The sequence below is a fragment of the Lissotriton helveticus genome, chromosome 2_2 (genome assembly GCF_964261635.1).
Source record: "Lissotriton helveticus chromosome 2_2, aLisHel1.1, whole genome shotgun sequence".
In the NCBI taxonomy this organism is placed as follows: domain Eukaryota; kingdom Metazoa; phylum Chordata; class Amphibia; order Caudata; family Salamandridae; genus Lissotriton; species Lissotriton helveticus.
The window spans coordinates 56,362,773-56,377,390 of NC_136060.1; positions in this window are offsets into that span (position 1 = coordinate 56,362,773).

The window sequence follows — 14,618 nt, forward strand, 5'->3', positions numbered from 1 at the left end:
GGCAGGCGTCAAGCACTGACAGAAGCCCAGTTGGTGCTACCTGTATACTGCGATCTATGAGCCCACCTTAAGCCAAAGCCTTCTTCTGTGCTGCTGTCAGTTGAATCTCTTGTGCATCTACTTTTTTGCCCAAAATGCTGCAGTGTCCTTGGTCCGATTTTGAACTATGCAGAAAAGAAACAGGAAGGGGGTGTGGGGGCAAAGAAACTGGATCATGGAAGCTGAGGGGAAAGAAGGAATTGGTGGAGGTGGTTAGAAAGTAAAACAAGGGAGCTGAGCGCACCATCAGTGATGAAATGCTCTCTTACTTCTCACTGCACTGTATTTAAAGGCCATTTGACCAGGTGAGGACACAGCTTTTCTGTATGGCCCTTCAAACACCTTCACCCTGCGGAAACTGGAAAGAGTGCAAGCAAGATCCCATGGCATGAAAGGCCTGCTGACAACGGCTTAAGGGAAGTGGAGGGCGCATCTTGTTTGAGGTCTAACTACCGGCAGAACCTCCCGGAAGTTAAGCATGTGAAGCCACCACCTTTCGTGGCTCAGCCGAGGGTAAACGAACATAGCAAGTTGCCCCACCTGCCTCAGTGCCACTTTCAACCCCCCTACTACAACATGCTCCCAAGAATGGGATATTTTACCTTCACCAGCCTGCTGCTGTCCGTCATCTTATATTCTGGATATAGCAAACCGCCATGTTCACATGCACATGCGCCAGGGAGGCAGTAATAGGAACATAAAGCAGGGTTAGGAGAGCGAGAATCTGCAAAAGATAAAACGCGGCATCTAGTAATAGGGTGCTGTGCTGAGCCAGGGAAACACATGTTCGCCCTAAAAAAAAGTAACATAGAAAAAAGCAGCAGCTTCCAAGTCCTCGGGCAGTACTCTGGGGAGTAAACAACTTAGAAAAAAGTAGCGAGCAGGAACCCATAGTAACCAATGGTAAGCAAGATTTCTTACAAGACAACCAACTAGACAAATCCAAACAATGGGAGGAGTAAAACCCCATAAAGTACATACAACAGATAATCCTGCAGTGCATGCACTTTCGCTCAACCTAAAAATGGACAAAATCTAAAATACTAATGCAACCTTCCTAATTCATAACTTTAATGATCCCTGCTGGCAGTATGTCCAAACAAAAGGAGTCTCAGGGGGAAGAGAAGGGCACAGGCCGCCCCCCACTCAAACCATAACACACAGCAATAGGCCTGTCACCCAAGACACTCTTAGAAAAATTCTAATATGGCGTGGATACTGATACAAATAAACTTTATCTATTATCACCACCCCTCAATCTTTCTGGTGGTTCGAATCCAGCCAGGTGTCAAACATTAATGCGGTACAACCACGGTAACAAACAATCTGTCGTGATACCACCACCCACCAGACACTACTTGTGGAAAAAGTGTGGAGAAGAGAGTGAGCCCCTCACGGAAGAACCGCCAATCGGGTTATCTGACTCACAATTGTATACTGGCTGGATTCGAACCACCAGAAAGATTGAGGGGTGGTGATAATAGATAAAGTTTATTTGTATCAGTATCCACGCCATATTAGAATTTTTCTAAGAGTGTCTTGGGTGACAGGCCTATTGCTGTGTGCCCTGCTGGCAGTAGCCTACTTCTGGTGAAGATGACAGCCACAAGTATTCCCAGGAGCCACGGAGCTGTGCACCATGAGCATAGAGACACCACGAATGTCTAACGTCAGCATGCCGAGTTAAACTACATGGCTCACCAATGGAATGGCTATGTCTCTCGTTGCTCATGCTGAATGCTGAGATGTGCTCCAGCTTGCCAGATTAAGCGGCTGACAGTCCTCATGTTTTAGTTTGTAAGCCATCAACGTGTTGCAGAGATGGAACAACATGTAGAAGGAGCCTGTGGTGCCTGACTGAGTAGCATTTCCATTGAGGCAGTAATAGGCAAGGAGGAACATCTGAGACATGTCTGGTCTTACTGTAAGATGTTATGGGTCCCTCAACTGCTGACTGGTGAGAAAGTGGCTGATGGGAGCTAGCAGACTGACTTTCTGTGTATGAACATCCCTGAAGAAGAGTTTGGTCAGAAAGGGAAAGCAAACTAAGCAATAATTACCAAGACAGCATTTTAACTGTTGGGAGATAGCTTAAATAAAAGTCGGAAGAGCATAATGACAAACACTTTAATAAACATATGGCTGAGGAAAGCAGCGATGAAAATGTAGATACCAATAGGAAAGCCACAATACAGACTTCATGGCTTGAGAGAAACTAGAATTAGCGGTAAGACATGTAATACGATTCAGAGTTTTTCTACCGCTTATATTGAGGACATTGGTCCATTGACCAAAAAAGGAGTTATGAAACTATCTGGTACTAAAACAAAGGAATTGGGAAAAAAGGGAGAGTTTGTCCAAATTGTTAACAGGACATTTAAAAGTGGAAAATGAGAAAAAAAGCAAACTAGTGGATACCGGAGTTTGAATGATGGGCCAGGGACTTAGATGAATTGCACAACTGCAGCCTGCCACTAATGGTGAGGCTTTAAAGACAGATAAACAGCCCTGGCTGGCAGTGGGAGTGCCTGCAGGGCATTGACGTGGGGAGGGGGAGGGGCAGAGTGGGGGTAGTAATGTATGGATTACAGAGTTTTACAGGTAAGAAAACATTTAAATAAATACAATTAATTTTGTTGCGCGGACTGCATCACATTTGGGGATGCAGTGCAATCAACAAAATTCTTTTTATTTATTTAAATGTTTACTTACCTGGGAAGCTCCGTAATCCATACAAAGGGCATCTTGGAGAAAAACAACCAGCCGTGGCCGGTAGTGGGAGTACCGGCAGGGCGGTGACGTGGGGAGTAGGAGGGGCAGGGTGGGGGGTAGTAATGTATGGATTACGGACTTTTAAAGGTAAGTAAACATAAAAATAAATAAAATGAATTTCGTTGCACACACTGCACACCAAATGCAATGCAGTGTGTGCTACGAAATTCGTTTTATTTATTTTACCGGCCGCGGCTGAAAACAACACAGGTATATAAATGCAGGTGCAACATATAAAGAGAACTGTAACTCTGCACATATTGCATTATCCTCTGATAACATTAGGATTACTTAAACAATGGCTCAAATTAGACAATAGTGGCTTTTGAATCTAGCCGCACTGATATCTCAGTGTTTTTTTTTTACTTTGTCACTAGATTATATTGGTCTCAAAACAAATAATCACATAAAATAGGATCCAGACACGTTTGGTCTAAAGTGGAATATATTAAATCCCTTAGGATAAATAATTAGGCCCTCATGCAAAAGGAGATTCACAGAGAACGAACCACTGACGTAGCCTCCTTTTTCTGCTATTAAGACTGTCACCTCTTAAAGTTTTAGAGCACGCAAATGGCGCAGAGGCCACAAGGAGTACAGACATTTTACTCTCCAAATGCCTCATCCTTGACAGGGCCAGAAACCAAAAGAGCCAAGAAGTCATTGATTTAAGTGAGTGGAAATCACAGCAGTTTTTCATTGCACCTGAAGTTAAAAAAACAATGTACCCACTAAAAAACGGAAAAGCAGATCACACCCGGAGCAAGGAAATAATGAGGTTCAGCTGCATAAAGACAATTCTGGAATTACGGACCAACTTAATTTGGTAGTACTGAGAAAAGGGGTCCCAGGACATAGGAAAAAAGTGAATATATATACATGTGATAATTAAGAGTCCAATTCTGGAAATAGTAACAACATTGTTATTTAATCACAATGTGCACGTATTTTTGGATCATACAAAATTATTTTACACAATTAGCATGTATTAGGCGCCCCATGAAGGAGAAGGAAGGGGGTGTGAGAGTGTAGGAAGAGGAGTAAAGTGATCAAGAAGGTGACATACCATTGGTCCTCAGACCTTACTATACACAGTAATGAACTGGTTCATAGAATACGGACCAGCGGTTCAAAAGTATTCACAAAAACAACATGCTTCCAAGAAAGATACAATAAATCATATATATGGACGGAAACTGAGATGGAGAAGAGCTGTCGACGTTTCGACCCACAGAAAAATGCAGGCAGTGGATGTTGCCTTGCTGGGGGGTCTTCATCAGGACGGGGGTGGGGTGGGTTACCTAAAAGGGGATAAGATACAGGTTGCTAAGGGGTCAATCACTGAGCTAATCATAGGTATACTAAAATTACAGCACAAAGGATTGAAAGGCGAAGGTATGGTATAATTACCATGCACAGGATGCAGTGATCATGGTAAGGAAGGTCTCATATGATTATCTCAGTGATTGACCCCTTGGCAAACTGTACCTTATCCCCTGTTAGCTCTAATAGGAGTTGCAGTATTAGCAAAATGTGTGAATAGTAAACCAGCTAGTAAATTACACAGCCATGGGGGCTAGGTGGTTGCAGGTATTAAATATCATTTTGATAAATTCACTTCATGTTCGGTATATGGCCCTAATAGAGATGATTCTAGTTTTTTTAACCCTATACTAGCAGACCTGGCCAAAGGAGATGTCCCATATATTCGGTATTTTAGTTTTACTTTGTACAGAACATTTAATGCAACTAATCTCAAAACATATGTCTAAAGCTAGAGTGTCCATTTTTAAACTTATGACAGTATTTAGATTAGCAGATGGATGGAATGCTCTATTTAATGAAGAATCGGTATTCACATTCTATCAATTTTCACATAGTGGTGTTCTTGGATAGAATGTTTCTAGGTTTATATTGTATTCTTTCACTCAAAATATTCAAATCGACCCTAGAAACACATCAGTTCACAAGCATTTGATGACTGAGATGAATTATTTAGGTAATATGAGGGATACGTCAAGCTGTATTTTTCAGTCGGCACTGATAGGAAATTATTCATCCTAGGAGCTCATAGGATTGGCAATCAAAAAAATATATTCCCCAGGATATGAATACTGCTTCTAAAGGCAACCGTCTGCGACACACTGAAGACAAAAGTCAGGCAAGCAGTCCTATACATTTAGGGAAAATCGAAGCCAACAAGGTGAGTTCATAAAATATAGCACACAAAACCATAGTCTAGAAATTAAACATGTTAGGGCAAATATTGTCAAATCTTAGAGAGCTAGGTAAACATAACAAAATATATTTATAATGGATGAGAAAAGAGATGACTGTAAGAGAAGTCTGCATTATTATATCTTTACAATCGTAGTTGCCTATACAAAAATAATTAATCAGTCAGCCATATTATAACTTATGAATGAATAGACAGTGCCTCTGCGAATTATTTTAAGCAATTAGAGTAATGATGGTCAGTTAGTCAGGGTCATATATTCAGTAATCAAACACATTTAAAACTTAAATCAAAGCTTGTATAACAAAGAAAATCAAAGCTTGACTGATAAAATTAATAAATGTTGAAATGCGGTATCATAGAGCTCCGTATCAGTAGAATACTCAATAAAGCTTGCAATGCGTATTGCTGTTTGGACATTTGGTTCAGCTGGGGAAGATATTACCCCAGTGGAGTTCAATAAGACTGTCTCTGTATTAGCACCACAATTCTTGAAAATATCCAATGCCATCTACAGGGAAGAGGGCAACCCAATATCCCAAAAGTGTATTCAGGCAGCCATATTCATAAAGACTGGCAAACCACCAGATGAAGGGAGATCATAATGATCGATATCCTTGAACTTTCAAATCTTTTGCAAAGTTGTTTTAACTAATATTTCAGTGGTAATAAAGAACTTGTGCCTGAACAACAACACAATGTGCTTCCTTGCCAGAATATTACTGCACATACAAATATGATTAGCACTGCATTTGGCTGCTGCAGGTTTACAAACGAAAAACCAGCACTATCCTCCTTGGCAATTAAAAAAGTATTTGATACAGTTTTGTGACAGTTTTTCTTGCTGGTGATGGAACAAATTATATTTGTTTCAAAATCTCTGCACATCAGCAGCATTTTTTGTAGAACTTCAATTGCCATACTTAGGGGGTCATTAGGATAGCATGCGGAAAACCATCCCGACCGCCATGGAGGTGGAAACCAACCGCCCGCCTGCACCGCGGATACACCGGCGGCCACATTAGGATCAACCGACACTAAAGACCGACCGCTGCGGTAGCGGGCCAAGCAAAGCCGTCTGACGCGGGCGGAAATGGCCAAAAATCGACCGCAGTGGTCGGAAAAGCTGCTGAAAAGCAACAATTGCGGAAGAGCAGCAGCATAGACACCGCAGCGGACGGTACATGAAAATCATGGCAGACGATGCCAAAACACCGCAGTGATGCCAAACAGTGCACAAATAAAATCAGCCATGCCCCCAAAATAAATAACACACATAAAAATATAAAAAAGAAAGAAAAAATATACGAAAATACCCTGGAAAAATCCCACAACACACCTGACACCCAAAATCCACTTGGACACACCCACACAGCTGAGTATAAAGCCACCCCTTCACTAACCACAATCCTATGCAACACTCCAGATTAGAAGGCCATATCCCACAACTAACAGGAGAGGCAAAAGAGCACAGCACACACACACATCCACCAGCACCACCATCACCACATCTTTACACCAGCACAAAAAATCCCCCAGCACACAACCCATCTCACACCTCAACACCATACCCGTGCACCCACACCCCTGCACCCACAAACACCTCAACCACCACACACAATGACAACTCAAAAAATGCCCAAATTCACCGACAGTGAGTTGACAGTTATGGTCAATGAGATTTTCAGAGTAGAGCCACAACTGTTTGGTAGCCTGGTCCAACAGACACCATTAGCCACGAGTACACAAATGTGGGAAAGGAAAGTCCAAAGGGTGAATGCAGTAGGGACCACCCCAAGATCCAGGAAGGAGATCATGAAGCGGTGGCATGATCTCAAGAGGGTTGTCAAGGGGAGGAGGAGTGAGAACTTGACGCTGGTGAACGTGACTGGCAGTGGCCCTCCCATCCCACCGAAAACATTCACACCATGGGAGGAGAAGGTGCTTGCCATACTGCTGCCTGAGAGTCTCACAGGAGTAGCCGGGGGAGCGGAGGCTGGTAAGTACAAGCAAATGCCAAACAACACACTGATAAGTACTTCCCTGCAATACCTTAACTCCATTACACTGTCCACCCTCGCCCAACAGGTAGCTAGCCTTCTTGCTCAGGAGGCCTGTATGGGGGAGGGAGGGAGGCCTGCACTACCACTTCCCCCATGCCCCCTGGCCCACAGCTCAGCAGGATACAGGCCTCCCCCACCCAGGAGCAAGTGTCAGCCATTGCACTGTTAACAAACAAACTTACAGGTAGGAGCCATCTTCACTTGGAGGGTGTTTGGGGGTGGGAGGCCTGTATAACTACTCCCAGCATGCCCCCTGGCCCACACTCCTGCAGCATGGAGGCCTCCCCCACCCAGGAGCAAGTGTCAGCCATTGCACTCTTTACAAACATACGTACAGGTAGGTAGCCATCTTCACTTGGAGGGTGTTTGGGGGTGGGAGGCCTGTATAACTACTCCCAGCATGTCCCCTGGCCAACACTCCTGCAGCATGGAGGCCTCCCCCACCCAGGAGCAAGTGTCAGCCATTGCACACCTCACCCTCACTTAACAGGTAGGTAGCTATCTTAACTCTTCCAGATGTGTGTGTGGGAGACCTGTATCCCAAAACGCAGCAACAATTGCATGCAATGCATTGACATCCAACATGTATCAGTAAATGATGTTCATCTGCAATATAAAAATTACACACACTGTTGTCATGAATTGTACTACTGCAGATTTCATATATGTGTAGTGTACAGACAGTCCACTACACCCAGCTGAGACAATACTTGCACAGTGCCCAACACTGATCATTCCCCATCTACTCCAATGACCAGCAGAGCCCGTCTCCACCCCCGGCACATGGACTCTCAGATGCGGAGACCCAGGACAGTTCGGACGATGAGCTCCAGCCCGGCTCATCTGGTGTGCCACAGACCCAGAGGTCCCAGGCCCCCATCCTCCCCACCACCACATCTGCTGCAACAACAGCGCAGCAGACCCCTGCTGTCACGGCCTCTGCCTCCACTGCAGCCACCACCGTTACCACTGACACTACCACTAGTACCACCAGTACCACCTGCAGCACCCTCCATGTCCCAGGGGATGACCAGCCCACAGCAACAATTGTGGAGGGTGGGGAGAGAGTGTGTGGACCCACCGTGGTGAGGCAAGAGGTCCATGGCAGCAGAGCAGGTAGGAGGGCCAGGGTCGCCACCAGATCTCGGGAGGAGTGGACACCATCCCTGGACCACTTCACCAGAGTAGTGGAGGCATACCAAGAGGTCCAGGAACAAAGTGGCCGGTCTGATGAACTTTTAAGGGAGCTCATCCTGCTGATGAGGTCCATTGACAACCGCATCGGACAGATGGTGGACCTCATGGGCCAGCAAGTGGCGTTGCAGAGCGACAGGCCTGTGTCCCAACCACCAGTTCCCTCCTGTTGTGCCGCTGGATGACAGTGCACCATCCTCCCCTGCGCCAACAGAGAGGGACGAGTCCCCTCACGCCGCTGGCCATTCAGCAGAACCCACACTGCTAAAAATATCTAGGGGGCGTCCAAAGAAGAGCCTGGGAGTCTCCGGAGACAAAGCACCTGCCACACGCCAGTCATGGAGCCAGCCGTGATGACAACCCTCTTCCCTACTGCATTGACTGTTTGGACTGTCTTTACCCACATTTCCTTGCCAATGGCACCTGTCTGTTGGACTGGGTCACCACATCCATTTGGACTCTACTCTTGCATCTCATTAAACAGGACTGTCAACTCACTGCTCATTCCCCACTGTCATGTAAATATTTCTGCACAAATCACATGTCCACTGTCAAAATAAAAAAAACTGATGCACCAGTTTGTGTGCTGTATCGTTTTTAGTGCAATATTTACAATATTGACAATGTCCAATATGTGTCCAAATGATGTACAGTATGTAGTGCAGGATTCGTCTGTAGCACCTTGGGAGACACAACAGAACAACAGTCACTGGTCTCATTGTGGCATCACGAGCAGAACAGTACACAAAACATACACTAGACACTACTGGCATACTAGACAATGGGCTGCAGGTGTGAACAAATAGGGTCCACCATACGTTCATATATGGAGCGTCAATGTCACTTTTACCACACACAGGTGACAGAACGTGTGCCTGTTTGTTACATCCGCGCATAGCCCTTCACAACAAGAGCAACCACACCAGACAACGTACACGTTGTACCTCGTCACCCACCTTCAAGTGAAGTAGCGTTCGATGAGCTGCTGGCGCAGGTCTACTCCTTCATCCTCTCCACTGTCCTCATCACTGGGCTCAGGTCCATGAGCGGGTGGTGGCCTTGGTTACTTACCATCGTCCAGGAGCAGGGGGACCCTCTTGTGGATGACCAGGTTGTGCAGCATACAGCATGCCACAACGATCTTGCACACCTTCCCAGGTGAGTGTGCCAGTGCACCTCCGGTCCTGTCAAGGCAACGGAACCTTGACTTCAGCAGGCCAAAAGTGCGTTCGATTACCCGTCGGGTCCTGCCATGGGTGTCATTGTAGCGGATGTCAGCCAGGTTCCTGGGATTCCTGAGGGGGCTCAACAGCCATGGCCGACTGGGATATGCAGAGTCACCTGTGAATGACAAACACCCATTGCAATGTTGCACAGCCAGAGTGCAGCAGGCAACACACAGCACACCATATCAGTAGGCATACTCACCCACAATCCAAGCACGCTCGGGATACAGATTCTCCATCATCCGTGGCACCATGCTGTTCCTCATGATGTATGAATCATGCGGCGAGCCAGGCTACTTTGCACACACATGAGAAATGGTCATGTCTGCAAGGCACACCACCTGCTCATTGATGGAATGAAAATGTTTGCGGTTCCTATAAATGTGCTCCGTCGCCTGTGGTGCCACCAAACCTACATGGGTGCAATCGATGGCACCAACAACATGTGGGATGCGTCCAAGGGGATAGAAGTCCCCCTTCACGGCAGCCAATTCTCCTCCCCGAGGGAAATGGATGTAGCGATTCTGATAGAGCATCATGGCTGCAAGAACATCCCTCAGCACCATGCTGAACATTGGCTGTGACATCCCTCCAGCGTTAGCCACCGTCTCCTGGAAGGAACCTGTTGCAAAAAAGTGGAGTGCTGCCATCACATTGTATGTGGGTGTGAATGCCATTGGATAGTGACGGCGAGGCTGCAGGTGGGGCTCCAATAAATCACACAGGATCTTCAGTGTTGGTCTATCCAGGCGGAATTTCCGTATTAATGCCTCATTCTCCATGTCCTCCAGCACTGTCAGGTGACGTAGGAGATTTGGCCTCCTCCTAGTACAGAAGTTAAATACAAAATGTCAGTGACAACCATCATGAGATGGCCACAGCACATACCATCAATGATGTAATGGGAAATAAACAACTGCTTGAGAGATGCATGGCACACCAGGTGACATGGCTGGCCTTGTGATACACACAGAGGGCACACCTCTCCACTGTCAATACACAAGTGACACAAACACACCGGAGAATGTGAATGCACACATACTGGAGAACACAATTCACATGTGCAGGCAAGGTGCAGCAACATCCGCCAATGTTTTAGAAATTACCATGTCTGTATCATACCCACCTGCTGTACCTGTAACACCTCAATGCATCATGTAAACTCTGCACATATCGATCAACACAATGATCACAGTATCAGGAAAACGTTCAGTTGTGTGCATGAGCTGCTGTGAATGCACCAGTCTGATACGATACAATGCTGTGACACAAGCCTTTTGAAGGTCATCACTGACCCACAACGAATGGATTTGTACCACATCATGAACACGAGCTCAAGAGTGTCAAACATCATCAGCCATTAAGTGCATAAGCGACATGGCAGGGAGCACAGACCAAAGTGTGTCACACATAATGTGCGTTTAACTGTGGATGACATGGTAGTATGGCATTGTGTGTACAATGATGTGCACTTTACCATGCTGCTTCTGTGTACTGATACACTCTTCAGGATTGACATAGCCATTAGTGGTAATGGAAATCACGGTACCTACCGCCTGTCCCCGGCGGTGTGACACCAGCACCCCCCCCTTCACAAGTGCGGAAGCCATTGGCATATGGAGAGTTGTACATGGCAGTGGGCAAGCTCCGCCGCATGAATCGCGGTACCTACCACCTGTCCCCGGCGGTGTGACACCAGCACCACCCCCTTCACAAGTGCAGAAGCCATTGGCATATGGAGAGTTGTACATGGCGGTGGGCAAGCTCCGCTGCATGAATTGCGGTACCTACCGCCTGTCCCCGGCGGTGTGACACCAGCACCACCCCCTTCACAAGTGCGGAAACCATTGGCATACGGAGAGTTGTACATGGCGGTGGGCAAGCTCCGCCAGCGAGTAGGTGGTCATTGGATGTTTTTGAATGATGCACCACCGCGGTAGTGCACCCGGGCACCCGTGGACCATCACCGCCATGGAACATTGGCTACAGCCAATGGGAGCCATGATCGCAGTGGCATGATGCACATTTGAAAGTCGCGGAAGATGTGCTCCGCCAGCTCGTAGGCGGTCACTGGATGTTTTTGAATGAGGCACCACCGCGGTAGCGCACCCCGGGAACCCACGGACCATCACCGCCATGGAGCATTGCCTACAGCCAATGGGAGCGATGATCGTGGTGGCATGATGCACATTTGAAAGTCGCGGAAGGTGTGCTCCGCCAGCGCGTAGGTGGTCATTGGATGATTTTGAAAGAGGCAGACCTGGACAACCAATTGGTGCTGCTTTGCAGCTTACAGATGACCCCAGGGGGCTATAAGTTTGTGGGAGTGAGCCTCACATTTCCACAGCTCACAGAGCCTGCTGCCTGGGACCCTCTCCTGCTGCTGCCTCCTGAGCCTGCTGCCTGGGACCCCTCACCACTCACTTCCGCCACAGGTGTTCCATGTCCACAGGGATTGCAAGGACAGAGAAGATCCGTGCCAGTCCATTCATCAGCGAGGAGCTAGAGGTCCTTGTGGATGAGGTGCTGGCAGAGTACCCAAGGCTGTTTGGTGGCCCCAATGTCGTGGTAAGTCACCATGAAGGTAGCTGTCGGGCAGGGGGGTGTCAGATGTGTAGTTGTGCTGCTGCAGTATATGCCTGAGGGTATGGGGTTGTGTCAAACACTGACAGACAAGCTGTCTCCATGCCTGTACCGGTATGTGTGAGTGGGGAGTGTTACATTGTCAGCCATACAGAGCCAACAAATGTTTGCCATGTAGGTGCCAGGACATTACTTGATTGTGTGAGCATTTCTGTGTGCCCCTGTTGTCTGACTCAGTGTGACCCAGGGAGTCGGAGCAGTGGCTGCCCACACAAACGATAAACACCACCAGACTCACATGTTCCTTGCACCACTTCCTTCACAATGATTAATAGATATGTCACATCTATGCCCTGTGTAATTGCAGACGTACACACTTCTGTCGATGCATAATATGTTGATGCATCTAGCATTTACGAGATTATCCTGGACCCTATACGCCCCAATGTGTGCATGCAATCACATCTGTGTGGGCCATGCAAACTGCCCTTGTGAGAGGTCTCCCAATTTTGGAGGGAGGGAGGTTACAATAGGTCCTGAGTCTGGGTCTTGCTACTGTACTGATAGATGTTGGTACGTGACAATGTGGAACTGGTCATTAACCCTTCTTTCCTCTCATACATGCAGCTCAAGGTGAACCAGCGTAAGGCTGAGTGGAGGGCCATTGCGGCAAAGGTGCGAACCCTGGGGGTATCCAACCGCCGACTCACACACAGCCACAAGAGGTGGTATGACATCAGTCGGCTTGCAAAAACCGTGGTTGAGATGACATTGGGGATGCTACCACGCACAGGGCGTTTGGCACGGCGCAGCATGACTCCAGTGATGGCCCGCATCTTGGCAGTGACTCATCCAGACCTGGATGCACGTCTGAAGGAGCATGGCAAGCAGGGCAGGGCTGGTGAGTATCTGGGGATCGTGACTTTTGCTTGGAGTGGATGCATGTGTACAGGGCCTGTGGTAGCGGTGAGCCATGTGATGTGCGTGTGTTGCTGTGCTATGCTGTGTCATGTGAGTGGCTGCTGTGATGTGTGCTTGTATCGGGTATTGTGCCACCCTGGCCTTACTGAGCAGATACTCCCTGCTGTACATTCCCATTGCCAGATGTGTTAGGCTCCACATTGTCATTCAGCATTGGGATGGTGTGGGTGATCTATTATGGGTGAACAGCAGTGTCCACTTGCTGAGTGTGAATTCATGTATGTCGACTTTGCCTGCACCAACATCGTTGGTGCACTAACATCTGCAAATAATGTGCCCCAGATTACCACATGGTGCTTGCTATGGCCTACGTGGCATTGTGGACTGTGATGTTCTAATAGGTGTGTGTGTTGTCCCCTCCTGTTCCCTGAAGGTCAGTTAGTGGTAACAAGTGTTGTACCCTCATCATGTCCCAAGGTGTTGGCAGGCCAAGTTGTGTGTGGGGCACACTTCATGTAGGGGCAGGGTGTAGTGCTATGTGGCATTAACATGGCTCACTCATGGCAGATTTTCAGCGTTGCAGGCAGTGGTGTGGTCTATGTTGTGTGTAGCTGCACAATGATTGCTGGGTGTGGTGGTTTCCATGTACATTTGGACCTCTCCTGTACTGCATTGCTTTGAATGCGTGTGACCAGATAACGACACTTACACAACCCTGTTTCTCTCTCTCATGCAGATTCACAAGAGACCATGGAGGGACATGAGCCAGAAACCAGTGGTGGCGAGAGTAGCACTACAGCTGCAGCGGAGGCCAGTGACATAGAGCCCACCAGCGCATCTGAGGGGGACAGAAGTATGCAGGAGGATCCCGTGGCTGAGACACAGAGTAGCATATCATCTGATGCCAGCGGGGATGCATCCATGTTGGCAGGCACAGGGGATGGAGAGTCTGCATCATCATCTACAACCCAGCGGCCATGTCCCACCCTCCCATCCACTTCCTCAGGAGCTGCCCGTATCTGTGTCACTAAGAGGGGACGAATGACATTCACACCTGGCACCGCTGCCCCTGCACCTGTCCCCCCTGCTGCCCTCAGTGCAGAATGTGTAGAGCTATTGCGCCAGCTCTGTGTGGGCCAGACCGCCCTGCTCAATGCCTTCAGTGACCATGACAAGAAATTAGGCCAGGTGGTTGCATACATGGAGGGCATACACTCTGACATGGGTGGCCTACACCGTAAAGTCCAGGCGTTGTCATCCGCAGTTACGTCAGCCCTTCAACAGGCACATGCTCCCATTGCAGCTCTGGTGCCTTTGTCCACCCCCCAGCCAGTGGCCACAGCAGGTGACAGTGACCGCGGTTCGCCTGCGTCACCCAAAAGATACAGCACAAGGAGCACACAACAGACACACCCCAGGCACTCCCGCCCACAGACACCATCCCCACTGAAGAGCAGGGCCACCCCACAAAGCACAGACAAGAGACAGTCAGGGAAGACCAAGGACAGGCGATCAATGAGGCTGACATCAGGCTCACATTCCGCAGAGGCATCACCAGCAAATGACTCTCCTGTCACTGCAACT